Genomic DNA, 14,431 nt, shown 5'->3' with positions numbered 1-14,431 from the left:
GTCAACAGGGACTTAAGCTGCTTCTATCTTTCTGCTCTGCCATCCTTGGTGCAGGCTGCCACCCTCAAGGTTACTGTGTGGTCCAGGAGGGATGCCAGATATCCACCCATCTTATCTTTATTCTCACAATAGAAAGGAAGAGGAGATAAAGCACAAAAAACAAAGTACACCCTAGCCAGCTGTCTCCCTTTAAACAGTCTTTGCACCAATTCCTCCCAGTAATGTTTACTTGCAGATCCTTGGCCCAAATTTAGACACCTGGTCACGCCTAGGTGCAATGTACTTTTTCACAAGTCAAGTGTGTAGTTTGATTTTGCCTAACTTAAAATCTATTAAATTATCCTGTTACTGTTTCATGGTTGCTGACAGAAGACGGACTCTTGGGTCTTTATTAATCATTGCCCAGCTTTTTGTGTAGATTACCCTGGTCCCTAAGTCCCATGGGAATTATGCCATGGGCTTGATGACACTCTACATGTGCAATGGGTTGCATTATTACAGGAGAAGAACATGCATGAGGTTTGGAAAAACCCAACATTGTGTAGCAGTCAGTAAGTCAGCCCACTCTTGATCCTATTTTCTTCAAAAACAACCCTGAAAAAATGGTCGAGGTCAAGAGCTATCAGGACCTTGCATTCTTGGCATACCCACTAAGAACATGCAGGGCCCATGGTGGATTGCCTCTCCCAACAAACAATACCACCCTGAAAAAAATTCAGACTTCTGTCACCAAGGGAGAAGGGAGGAATGAAACTGGGTATAAAATAAGTAGTCTCTATCGTATAACCTAACTGTATTATCTGAGATTGCTATTTTATCTAATAATTTTTATCTTAATGAAGCTTTAAATAACCCAATGTATTCTTTCCTTTGGCTGATTTCTCAACCTGGATATCTGTAGTATTCGTTTCCTTACGTTATTCAGGTCTCTGCTCAATGTTATTTCATCCAAAATGTCTTCCACACTATCAAAAGAGACTTCATGCAACCCTATCCTTCCTTTCTTTTATCTGGCTTTATTTTTCTTCATTGCACTTATTACCACCTGACTTTTTAAAAAAAAAATACTTTTCTTCACTACCGCCCCACACAAAAGTGACCAACTTACCCCAATTTACCTAGAATTTTCCCAGTTTTACTACTGAAAGTTCTGCATCCGGAAAACTCCCTCAGTCCTAGTCAAACTGGGACACTTGCTTATCCTATCCCACAATAGGATGCAAGCTCTATGAGAGCAAAACTTTGATTGTTTTCACTGTTGTATGTATCCTCGGGAATTAGAATAGTGCCTCGAACTCGATAATCGCATAATCAATATTTGTTAAATGAATGCATGAATAGGTGTACCAGATTGCTGGGAAAGTGTTGGTTGGAAGTAATCTCCAATAAAAGCTGAAAAGGGCTTAGAAGTCAGTGCAATCCTCATTTTGTGCAAGGGAACACAGAAAGTTAGTGGGTGTGTCAAGGTCCAGGAAGGAAACAGAGCCTATGCCAGCTAGTTTAATAAAAGGAATTTTGCATGAGAAATGAGCTACAAATGTATTGGGAAAGCAGACAAACCAAAGTGGGGATGCTGAGATCTCTCAAATATTAGCTACGATAGGAAGCCTCTAGTGTCTTAGGGATGAAGGAACAGAGAGATAAGGCAGTGTTTACCAGAGCTCAAGAGCATGATGAATGGAAGACTCTGTATCCCTCCAGAGTGATCAGGAATCTCCAAGGAGAAAAGGTACTGCCTGAGGCTGCCCAAAGCAAAGAGAAAGAGGGCAAAAAACTGGTTTCTCCCTTTTTTCTGTCCTTCCATTGTGGAATTAATCTGGAACCCAGTTGACCAAGGAGCCAAAAAAATGTTGTCTGCAGAGATGGGTAAGAAATGTATCTTTTGTGGTTCCATACAAACTTTAGGATTGTGTGTTCTATTTCTGTGAAAAATGCCATTGGAATTTTGATAGGGATTGCGTTGAATATGTAGATTGCTTCAGGTGGTTTGGACATTTTAACAGTATTAATTGTTTCGATCTGTGAGCGTGGAATATCTTTCCGTTTGTTCATGTCTTCTTCAATTTCTTTCAGCAGTGTCTTACAGTTTTCAGTGTACGGATCTTTCACCTCCTTGGTCAAATATTTTCCTAGGTATTTTATTCTTTATGAGGCAATTATAAATGGGATTGTTTTCTTAATTTCTCTTTCTGATAGTTCATTATTAGTGTATAGAAATGCAACTGATTTTTCTATATTGATTTTGTATCCTGCAACTTTACTGAATTCATTTATTAATGCTAGTAGTTTTCTGGTGGAGTTTTTACAGTTCTTTTTACATAATATCATGTCATCTGCAAATAGTGACCGTTTTACTTCTTCCTTTATGATTTGGATGCCTTTTATTTCTCTGTTTTCCCTAATTACTCTGGCTAGGACTTCTAATACGGTGTTTAGAAGAATGGTGAGAGTGGGCATCCTTGTCTTGTTCCTAATCTTAGAGGAAAGACTTTCAGTTTTTCACTATTTTGTTACCTGTGGGATTGTCATATATGGCCTTTATTACATTGAGGTGCATTCTCTGTAAACCCACTCGTTGAAAGGTTTTTTCATAAATAGATGTTGAATTTTGTCAAATGCTTTTTCTGCATTTATTGAGATGATCATATCATTTTTATCCTTCATTTTGTTAATGTGATGTATCACATTGATTAATTTGCAGATGTAGAACCATCCTTGCATCCCTAGAATAAATCCCACTTGGTCAAAGTGTGTGATCCTTTTAACGTATTATTAAATTTGGTTTCTAATGCTTTGTTGGGACTTTTTGCATCTATGTCCATCAGGAATATTAACCTGTAATTTTCTTTTCTTGTTGAGTCATGTCTGGTTTTGGTAGCAGGGAATTGCTGGCCTTGTTTGGAAGTGTTCCCTCCTCTTCTATTTTTTGGAAGAATTTGAGAAGGATTGTTATTAATTCTTCTTTAGATGTTTGGTAGAATTCGCCAGTGAAGCCATCTGTTCCTGGGCTTTTGATTTAATTCCTCATTTAATCTCCTCACCAGTAATAGGGCTGTTCAGTTCTTGGTCCATTTCTCTTGAAGTAAACACAAAAATTAAAATGCCTCCTTTCTGTGTCTTTCTTAAGCCATGCTGACAACTCCATTTCACCACATAGTCAGGACTAATTGACCAACAAAAGCAAACTGTGGTCACTGGGTGCTGTTTGTAGCAACTGCTTTGTTTCTGATCTATTCTTGCTCTGCTCCCATTTCTTCCCTGCTCCAGTTTCTGTCCTGTTCCTGATACCCAACTATGTTTCCTGTTTGTTAACCCTGATTCTGCCTCTAGATTTCACCTTTATGCTTAACTTTCCCAGGCTTGAGTCGGTCATGTCTTTGTCTCCTTCCACTTGAGAATACTTTGATGAGCTGGCTGTACTCTAATTTTGCTGTACTCAGCATTGCATTTTTTACACTGCACTCTTGCGTATGGAGAGAAGGGCAATTGGGCAAAACCCAGTAAGCATAATTAGATTTTATTTGGGAGACAGCTACAGAATTAGGAAAACGTTTGGAAAAGCAAATTAATAAACAAAAGCAAAGTCCACAAAGATATAGGCAAGGTTGATGATGTTGAGACAATCTTGGGAATACTGTCAATAAGTTAGGCAGTTTCCATAGACCTATAAAAGATCAGGCCCATTTTTTTCAAGGTGGGACAACTCTAAAGGGCCATTTTAGTGTCACAGCAACCTATGGAATCTACTGAGGGCTTTGTTTCAATACTACAAGATTCAACACTTCCCTTTGCCCAGTCCTACTTTTGTCACAATCCCCTCACCCAGGTGTTGATCCCAAGGGCGTTCTCCAATATAACGTATGCTTTCCAGTGTATCTGAATGATGGCAAAATGTACAAATTTACATTTTACTTTGGTTGTTGGGCTGGTGTTGGTGTTGATTACAGTGGTGCATGTAGTGGAGGTGATTGTGGAAATGGTAGTGGTTGTGGTGTTGGAAGCAGCAGAAGTGGTAGTAGGAAAGTGTTGACGGTACAGTCCTTGCTGTAAGTAGTATGTGTAAGTATTGGAAGATCGTCAGTGGGGACCCTAAGAAGCCTGGAAATCAGAGATAACAGAGAACTAGTTGTAGAGATGGCTTTCAGTTAGGAACTAGGCCAGTTTTTATAAGCAACAAATAGATACTGTGCACATGATTAAAGGAAACCAGATTTTTGGTGAAAACTGTTATGAACATGGCCATAGAGAGGTACTAATACTCCTGAACTTTTTGTACGTACATATCACCCCCATGTTTGTAGTCATCTCTCTGTTGTAGGCTCACTCTTTGCCTCAGAACCCTAAGTTTGGACCTGGCTAAAGGCTTCAAGCTCACGCACTTGACCTCAAAAAGAAAGGAGAAAGAAGGGCTGGTCCTGAAAAGATAATTTCCCTCTGCTTTTTTGGTCTTTGAGGTTTATAAAATTGATGATGTTCTCCTCCATCTTAAAGCCCTTCAACAGCCCTCTTATGCCCTTAGAGAAATGCTAATGAGGACCTCCCCTGTATGGACACTATAGCCACATTGCTGTCATCCATTCCCACCTGCCTTCCCCTTTAGAATATGAGTGTCTTTGGAGTAGGACCTACGTAGTCTGTTTCTGTGAGGATCTCAGTGCCTGGCTCTTACCAGGTACTCAATTCTCATTTACTAAAGAATGAGTGGCAGCTATCCCCTTATCACCCAACCCCTACTGTGTTCAAGGATATTCGTTACTTAATGAAAGTGAAACAGCAGAGCAGAGGATATAAATCTGCCTTAAATGAAATGAGGCATAAGACCCTCTTTTCTGCTCTTGTTTGGTGAGCTAGTACCAGATTTCTCTGAGCTCTAAATCCTACTGGTCTTTAGAGTGAACACAGAACAGTTCTTACTCAATCTAGTTCTTCTTTCTCCTGTCTCAAGTTTACCCGATATATCTAAGCAAAAATCCCTTAATAATGATTCAGTGAACCTGCCTGCTACACATACATAATTATCATATAATACATATTTCCACCTATAAGCCAATTAATCTTTTAAATTTTTCTTATTCTAGAAATACTAAATAGTATACTAAATGTACTGAATATTATTCATGTAAGCTCTGTCTTCCATGTTGTCATTCATGTTATACGTAATCTAATTGCAACATAAGATAAAAGAAAACCCTCAAAATTTAATTGATGGCAAATATAAGCAAACCCATACTTGTTGAGTAAACCAGAACAAGTTTTTTTAATCATTAAACTGTTTCACAGAGATACAGAGCCAAAATTCAGAAAATATTATGAAGAAACAAAATCCTGTAAAGTCGAAATATCACAAATATTCCCTTGAGATAATGTTACTGATGGGTTAGTTTGCTCTTGTCAAATTTTTCACCTTGCCCTTTTCAATTTTGCAGTCTCATTACTGAACTAAGATGACTAGGAATGTTCCATGTTCATTCATATTATAAATTTTTTTTAGAAAATATAATCTCTATGATAATTAAATACATCATCCTCTGGAAACAAAGATAAGACCTTTCAGAGGTGAATTATTTAGTCTACAGATAATTTAAATCCTTCACTTTATCCACAGATAAATATTTTTTAAATTTCAGTTATCATTACCACACTGAGAAGATTAAGAACTAATAGTGAGGGCTTCCCTGCTGGCGCAGTGGTTGAGAGTCCGCCTGCCGATGCAGGGGACACGGGTTCGTGCCCCGGTCCGGGAAGATCCCACATGCCGCGGAGCGGCTGGGCCCGTGAGCCATGGCCGCTGAGCCTGCGCGTCCGGAGCCTGTGCTCCGCAACGGGAGAGGCCACAACAGCTAGAGGCCCGTGTACCGCAAAAAAAAAAGAACTAATAGTGAGAAGGCAAAGGCTTTAAAACGAATGGATGATAATAGATAATATAGATGCAGTATATAGTTTTTTTTTTAACATTTTTTTGGAGTATAATTGCTTTACAATGGTGTATTAGTTTCTGCTTTATAACAAAGTGAATCAGCTATACATATACGTATATCCCCATATCTCTTCCCTTTTGCATCTCCCTCCCTCTCACCCTCTCTATCCCACCCAGCATATAGTTTAAAAGTGTTTCACTTTTCTATTCTCCTCTTTATTACTGTTTTTCAGCCAGTTTCCAACTTCTTCTAAGTAAGCAGTATTTTTAAGCTATAAATGACAAAGTAGATCTTATAACTCACTTCATATCTTATTATGAATTAACTTGATAAGTGGCCTCTGGCTGACATTGCATTTTTAAAGGGAAATTGGGGAGGAGAAATACATCTCAAAGCCACTACTGCTACTGCTTTTATGTATTTTCCTCTAAAATATAGATTCTATAAAATCTGCCTATGTTGCTACTTGTAAAAAAGATGCAAATAACTTCAGATTCTGCTAAAAGAAAAAATATACTACAAATTTCATTTGCATTATCTTTTGGATTATCTAATATTCTTGATTTCCATAAGTTAAAGTATATAATTTAAAAATTCTTCTATCAGGTGAAAAAAGTCATGAGAATTTTGAGAAAAAAGTAATAGTGAGAGGGTGCCAGTTATTAAAACATATTATAAATCTATAACAATTAGAACAATTGATATTGATATTGATGCAAGAAATGAGACAAATGGGACATGATTCCGCAACAGATACTGTAAGATGTGACTCTAATATGGGATAACAGAATCAGTACTGATGTCAACTAGGACATTTCTGTTGTTTTGGAACTTTGATGAAGTCCCAATCTCAGGGCCCAAGAGATACCTGATCTACATATTCTAAACAAAAGAAGTAGACACATTCCCCATGGCACTTACTAAGAACGGCAACGCAAATCCTGACACGTTTCACCTATCATCCACTTTCAGGCCGTGAGGTAGGAATTCAAAGGAAGGTTTTTCAGAGTGAGGCTTTTTTTGGAGAAAATCGTACACTTGGTAGAAAATACTACACGTTTCTCCTCCATTGCTCATACTGGGCAAAGTCTTGCTTCTTCAGCATCTCCCCAGGTAAGTGAGGGGAGCTTCAAGAGAATTACTCACCAAGTCTGGTTTGTTTGATAGAGGGGAGGTATTTCCTCACACAGGCTGGATGCTGCTGAGCTGTGAAAACTGAGGTCTTGCCTGGTGCAGCTGTTAAAACAGAGTGTGATGAGAAAATATTTAGAGGAAATTGATCGGGTCCTCTGTAGTATGGGGAGCACACAGGTGATAGTCTGATTCTCCCCTAGAAAAATTTGAATGTAACAGGCTGTCTTAAATTGCTTGAGATCGCAGGTCCAAGACAAATTTACAGATTTGGATGGGCTGGGTTTTTCTGTGATTCCACAAAGACACCTTGGAAGATAGTGGTTCTAGACTAGCGCCATTTTGAAACGCATTCTCCAAAGAACTTCCTTCCTGGATGAATGGACCCTAGGAGGAGGAAGCTGTGTGGGGTGTACCAGGAAAGCAGGAGTTGAAGGGAAGTCTTAGGAGGTCAGCAGGAATGTACATCGTCTCTAAAATGGGCAGAGGTCCAGGGAGCCAGAGTGGAGGAGGTCTTCAAATAGCTCACTAAATCACCCCTTAAGAGATGGAGTTAGCCTTTGGCTAACTGCCACAGAGAGAGTTTTCAACATCTAGCCAAGTAAAAAGATACTTTTCCTCCTTTTCGTCTGATTCCCAGCTTCTTAGCCTTAACTTGGAAGAGCCAGAAACCAGCAGGAAGTGAATGGAGAGGAAGTAGTGAATAAAACCAAAACCATCCAACTAAACCTTGGAGCAAAGAGGAGATACTTTAAATAGAATGTAAGGTGAATTTTTAAAACATTCATTTGGTTGGGAATTTTTAGTAGTCAAAAATAAGGGCTATTCACTAATACCCAAAATTTGCTGTAAAAGCAACTGGTTGCATGGTGGTTTTAAAATATATCTGCAAATGCTTTGACACTCCTCCTATCAAGAGATAGAGTCTCTGTCCCCTCTCCTTGTACCTGGTGAGCCTTTATGACTGTTGTGATGACTGAATCATGGCAGAAGCTGCACTGGGTGACTTCTGGGGCTAAATCAGATAGGGAATGCAGCTGACCTGTGGCTTCTATTGGGCACTTACTCTGGGAGCCTTCAGCTACCATGGAAGAAGTTTGGCCATTCTGAGGCCATCATGTGGAGAGGCTACATGCAGAGATCATATTGAGAGAGGCAGCGAGGCAGAGAGAGAGGCTCATCGACCACAGGGCTGCATCAGGAGAGGTGAGTGAAGTGAATGTGGTATTCACCTTAGCACAAAATTTAAGGGGGAGGGGTACCAAAAAAACCTAATAATCAAGGTAAATCAGATTTTAATGCAATATTAAAAAAAATAAAAGTCAAGGTAAATGATGAATAAAACATCACCATTTTAAATAAAGACAAGATCAGTATTCCTGATTGCTCCTTTTGCCTTCAACTTCAATATGGCTCAGCAAGGCACCATTACTCATCTGATTAACGAAAGGGCCCAAAGCAACTTTCTGGAAATATCTGACATCTTGGTTCTCTGGTGTGTATGTAATTGTCAAAATGGATTGAAATGCACGCTTGAGATCTGTACATTTTATTGTTTGTAATTATACTACTCTCTATATGTGTATAAGTATTTTGAATTGTGAATAGTCATGAGATCTAATTCAATCTAAGGAGCGTTGAAGGCATGCTGCGGAGGTTTGGGGGACAGAAATTTACTTAGTTTTTAAAAGCGAGCAAGTGCATTGGATGGCCTGTGGACAGCACTCTGTATGGATGTGACAGCTGGGACTGCCGTGGCTACCTAGATGCCAGCCTGAATATGAAGCTGACACATGGAGATGGGTGGAGCTGAAAGAATCAGAGAGAAATAGGCTCGGAGCCCTGACTGAACTACACCTGATCACTGGGTTTCCTCTGGACTTTTCTGTTACATAAACCAGCATCCGTTTTATTGAAAAGCCAGTTTGTGTTGGGTTTTCTATCACAAATTCAGAGAGACAAGGAGAGAAAGCAATAAAGAGAATCGGGAGGCAGGAAGAGCTAGGGGTGAGCAGAAGTCATGAGTCAGCAGAAGTAACGTACATAGCCTTGTAGACAGGGCTTACCACCTCCCAGGCACCGTACTATCACGTGGTGAAAGACAGAAAATGAGTCAGACAATATCTCTGCTCTTGTGGAACTTACATTCTAGCTGGGAATGGGAGACAGGAAGTGGGACGGCAACCATTTTGGATAGTGATAAAAACTTTAAAGAAAATAATACAGGGTTATGTGGAATGGAAGAGGCTACTGCTTTTGTTGGAGCACCCGGAGAAGCCTTCTCCACGGAGGTGACATTTGACCTGTGATCTGAACGAGGAGGAGATGCGAGCTGTCTGAAGCTCTGAAGAAAAATCTTTCCAGGTAAAGATATAGCAGCACATTCCTGGAAGACAAGAAACAGATCAAAGAGTAGAAACTCCCTAAGAACTTTAATGTGCATATAAATCACCTGGAGATGTGGTTAAACTGAAGATTCAGATTCAGTATTCTGGGGTGATGACTGAGATTCTGCATTTCTAACAAGCTCCCAAGCAATGCAAATGTTTCTGGTTTATGGACCATACTGGGAGTAACAAGGCCCTGCAGAATTGCTCCCCAAAGTATGGTCTATAGCCTGGTTCACAAAGACTTTGAAAGTTTCTTTTAATATCTTTATAGCAATTTAACATTGATACAACATCCATGCATGTAATCACTTTTCTAGTAATCCATTTTAAGTGCATTGGTCACTGATAGATTGCAAGTTTAAAACACAAAATTTGACCCTGCACAGATAGTTTGAAAAGCACTGTCCTAGAGCCTAGAGTGTTACAGCTGGAGGGAACTGAACTAACTACTAAAACTACAAAGAAGCAGGAAACAATGAAATGTACAGCGTATAATAGAGAATAGAAATCAATGTCATGTGGAAAACATGGGGATCGGTACAGTCAACAGTACCATCACTGCCACTACCGCATTCGTGCATAAACACAGATAGACAGGCAGACATACAGACAGACACACACACACACACACACACACACACACACACACACACACACACACACACGGCTTCCATACAGAACTCCTGGCAGCCAGGCGTCTATCATCTATTTCTCAGATAAACATCCAGAAATGTCCTCTCTAAACATATCAATGTCTATGAGCCAGGATTTCCTCCTTCTGGAATTTAAGGTCTCGTAAGTGTTGTTCCCTCAGAAGTGAAGCGCATGGGTCAACAATGTTTCCAGTGTGTGCAGAGCTTAGAACTGTTCATTGCCTCTTTATTAAATGGATCAGAACATTAAGGATCACCAGACTTTCAAGGAACCAATTTAAACAAATATTCTGAGAAGAAGATGGAAAGCAAGATTAATAAGGACAGGGCTACACTGAATCATAATTATGGTAAAATTGCAGAGAGTCAGTGAAAACCTACCTGGTCTCTAGAGCTACATCCTCTGAAACGAGCTTACATTTTCTCTGCGCGTTTGTGGTATAACCAGAAAGATGTCACATTTCTCAGTGAGTTTCACCTATGGAATACTCTCATCTTCCTTATATTCCTAACTATTCTTTAACAACTCTCACTAACTGAGGTAATCTCAATGTGTTCCTAGAAAGTTAAAAGTACCTGTCTAAAACACTGTGAATGGCTTAATATGTATATTTCATCAGTTTGAATGCTTTTAGTTGTAAATAACAGAAGACACAATTCACACTAGTTTAAGAACTAAAGGAGACTTATTGGCTTATATAAATTGAAGTACAAGAGAGGGTGTGGGCTTCAGGTAATGTGTGATACAATGACGCAGTGGCAGTCTGGAAAACTCAATTTTTCTTCTCTGTTTTTTTTGCCATCACAAAGGAGGAGTATTACCTAAAAATTATTATGTGACTTGAACAAGTTCTTCTCATTATCATTATTGCTTATTTGTCTTGACTTCTGCTTGGGCAATGGACTTATACCTTCATAGTATACATGATGCAGAAGAAATATTTTTCAGGAGAGAGATTCCAAAATGTTATTCTAGCTTGTATAAACTTGAGTTGGAGATTATTTGGATGTGTTCCACCCAAAAAATAACTACGTCCTATTGCTTTCTCCTAAGATTTCCTCACTGCACCAGGATTCTGTGGGAACATAAGTAAATGAAGTCAAGGTCAGATGGTCATGACCTCCCAATGCCCTTTCTTTCTTCCTCAGAGAGATGAGACCCAGTCAGACACACTGTATGTTTCAGTGCCTCTATTCTATAAACAGTTTGTTATATGAAGAGAGACAGATTACTCTACATGTTTTCAAGAGATATAATTTTTACATTTTTCACATGCCTGGCATTCTCTCTCAGTCATTCCTTCCTCCTAATGGATTTCTTTTAGACACAAATATATTTATTATCCTAACATTCTTTTCTTTCTTCTTCATCTCTTTTCAATCTTGTCTGTTTTCAACGGAGAAAAAAGTTAAAGATTGTTTAAAATGGTCTGTTTTTTTTTCTAACATTGAAGAAACTGAAAAAAAAGTATCCAAACTCCTTTCTTTTATTTTAGAAACTAGGGGCTGATTGAAACCATAAAGTCAGTCAGCCAACACTGATAGAATATAAAAACCTTTCTGCAAACTATAATAAATAAAAATGCATATCTGTTATACATTAGTTAACCCTTAGGCAGGAGGAGATGTAGACACATCAAGTAGTTTGCATTTAAATGAAGCATTATTAATAAGAGTCACAGCTGGTTAAAGGTTTGGAAATAATCCATTGTCCCACAGTTAGAATTCCTCCAAAGTCATTTAGTCCTGGGGAAAGAATCTGGTTCATACACAGTGCTGACCTGTGAGTCCTGTAGTGACACCTACCAAGTGAGGGAGGAACTGGCCCACTGTTAGGAGAGCAGAACAAAGACTGTGTTGCCTGGGAGGCAACTTTGTAACTCGATGGATCAAACTTGGAATTTCTAGGATCTATCTTTAATAGCAGACATTAAAGGTTTTGAGTAGACAAGTTGGGTCTTTCACCAGTATTAGAGTTTTATGTACTCAGTTGATATTTGTACTTGTTAAATTATAATAAAAAATAATTCTAGCCAATCCTGGAAGTCCTCAAAACTTTTCCCTTACAAAAATGGTCTGAACATTACTCAAATTTGAGAAAAACAAATTGCTGTGCCGAATGCCTCCCTGGGAATACAGCTGGGATGCAGACAACGTTCCTAATTCCTTCATCTTCAGATCCCGGAGCCTGTGCTTGACAGGAAATAGAAAGAATTATTAACCTGTATTTTCAACCCACCCCATAGACAAGAGCAACTCTACTTTATCCTCTATATACTTGGGCTTTCTCTGTAAGATTTTAATTTTTTTAATTTTATTTTATTTTATTTTTTGTGGTACGCGGGCCTCTCACTGTTGTGGTCCCTCCCGTTGCGGAGCACAGGCTCCGGACGCGCAGGCTCAGCGGCCATGGCTCACGGGCCCAGCCGCTCCGCGGCACGTGGGATCTTCCCGGACCGGGGCACGAACCTGTGTCCCCTGCATCGGCAGGCAGACTTTCAACCACTGCGCCACCAGGGAAGCCCTGTAAGATTTTATTTTAATTAAAAAACATTTTTTTTAAACCAGTGCAATATACCACACTGCCTTGTCACTCTAGAAAGTCTTGGGTCCTCTGGGTGAGAACAAGCAGAAGAGAATGGAGCAGTAATGATACAGGTTTACTTCAAAAGGAGATGTCCCTGAGTGGAATCATCCCAGTTCTGGGTAATTTTATGGAAGAAGTAACGTAGGCAAAATGCCTTTTTGACTTCTGATGTATTACCATTTAAGGTGGGCATGTACAATTTGCTTTGCTAAATGAGACCAGAACAGTAGTATCTTTTTAACCCACGCTTTGTTTTAATCTCATTTGTAAACTTGCAACAAACCAAGTTATTAAATCCTTTAAGCTGGGCTCTTTTCCTATGGTTCAATAGAATAAATGCCATTTTACCTTTCAACACCCTTAGAATACTTTAGTAACTTTTAAGGAACCCTTAGTTACTTTTAGTAACTAGTTATGGAATCATTCTCCTATTCTTCTTCTACCAGCTAGCATTTCATGCACTTACTTCCTTTGCATGTGAGAATGACCAGATTTGGAAATGGACAAATGGAAGAGCTTTGCTATTCAAAGAGGAGGAATCCTCTGGAATTTCTAAGCAATAAGAGAATACTCTCCAAATGGGATGCCTGGAGATGACTCTATGGCAAGAACAAAAAAGTTATGTAGATAAATCATTCGTTCTTGCATTCACGTATTCGTCCCATGTCAAGTGAACACTGATAAGGTATGAAACATTTTGCTAGGCTCTGAGGATGATCTGGTGAAGTGGGCCCTGCTCTTGAGTAGTTTATGGTCTAAGTGGGAAGAGAAACATTGCATATATAGCTAAATGTATAATTTCAAAGTAGGATGAATACTGTGAAGCAAAAGTACAGATGAGAATGTATCTCAGTGGGTTTATCCTAACTTGTGGGAATCATGGAGTAATGTCCATGGCTGTGCCGTTCACTGAAACACTGAACTGTGAAAGATGGCCAGGCCTGAGCAAATATCATTGTTCCATTCTGGGTAATCTAGGTTTGAGACAGGCATATGGGGAAGTCAAATAAACTCAGATAGATGGAGAAGTCTGCATTGAAGATAACAGCTTAGGAATCCTTAACCAATAAATGATAAGCTAGAGGTGAGAATGAACTGACTTAGGGATAGAGTTGAAAAGAGGGCCTATCACTAAGTCTTGAGGAATTCCATTTAAAGATTAGGGAGAGATTAGTTGGCAAAGAATATCAAAGAGTGGTCTGAAGACAGAGGCAGAGCAACTTTGCAGCTAATAAAGGTGAAGATTCTGGGTCCTTCTCTTGCTTGGGAGGAGCCCTAGCAACGGGTTTACACGGTCATATATTTTTGTAAAATTTTCACAAGAAAGATATCTTTGTTTTTCTTCTCTAAAAGCAGAGCCCCAAATTGTATGAGCTTCAGGTCTCACACTTCTGCCCCTAACTAAGAGGAAGGAGCAAAACCAAGAGTGAGTGATTGCCTGGAATTGCAAGGGGAGGGGAACAGTTCAGGAAGAGAGAGTGCAACAGTTATGAACGCATCTGAAGAGACAGGAATATGAGGAGAGAAACACATCTGCTGGATTTAGGTAGTGGGAGGTCACTGGTGTCCCTAGCAAGGGCCTGTTCTGTACTATGAAGGGGTAGGAAGCCAGATGCAGTTGGTTGGTTTCAACAAACTTAACTAAGAAGGAGAGGGGAAAAGTGTGGTAGCTGGGGAGAGACAGGTTTGGGAAGTAGCTTATTTGTTTCCTCTCTCTCTCCCCGCTCCCTCCCCGCTTCCCTCCCTCCCTCC

Source organism: Lagenorhynchus albirostris, chromosome 7 (assembly GCF_949774975.1).
Source record: "Lagenorhynchus albirostris chromosome 7, mLagAlb1.1, whole genome shotgun sequence".
Lineage (NCBI taxonomy): Eukaryota > Metazoa > Chordata > Mammalia > Artiodactyla > Delphinidae > Lagenorhynchus > Lagenorhynchus albirostris.
Note: the sequence above shows the minus strand (reverse complement) of the source record.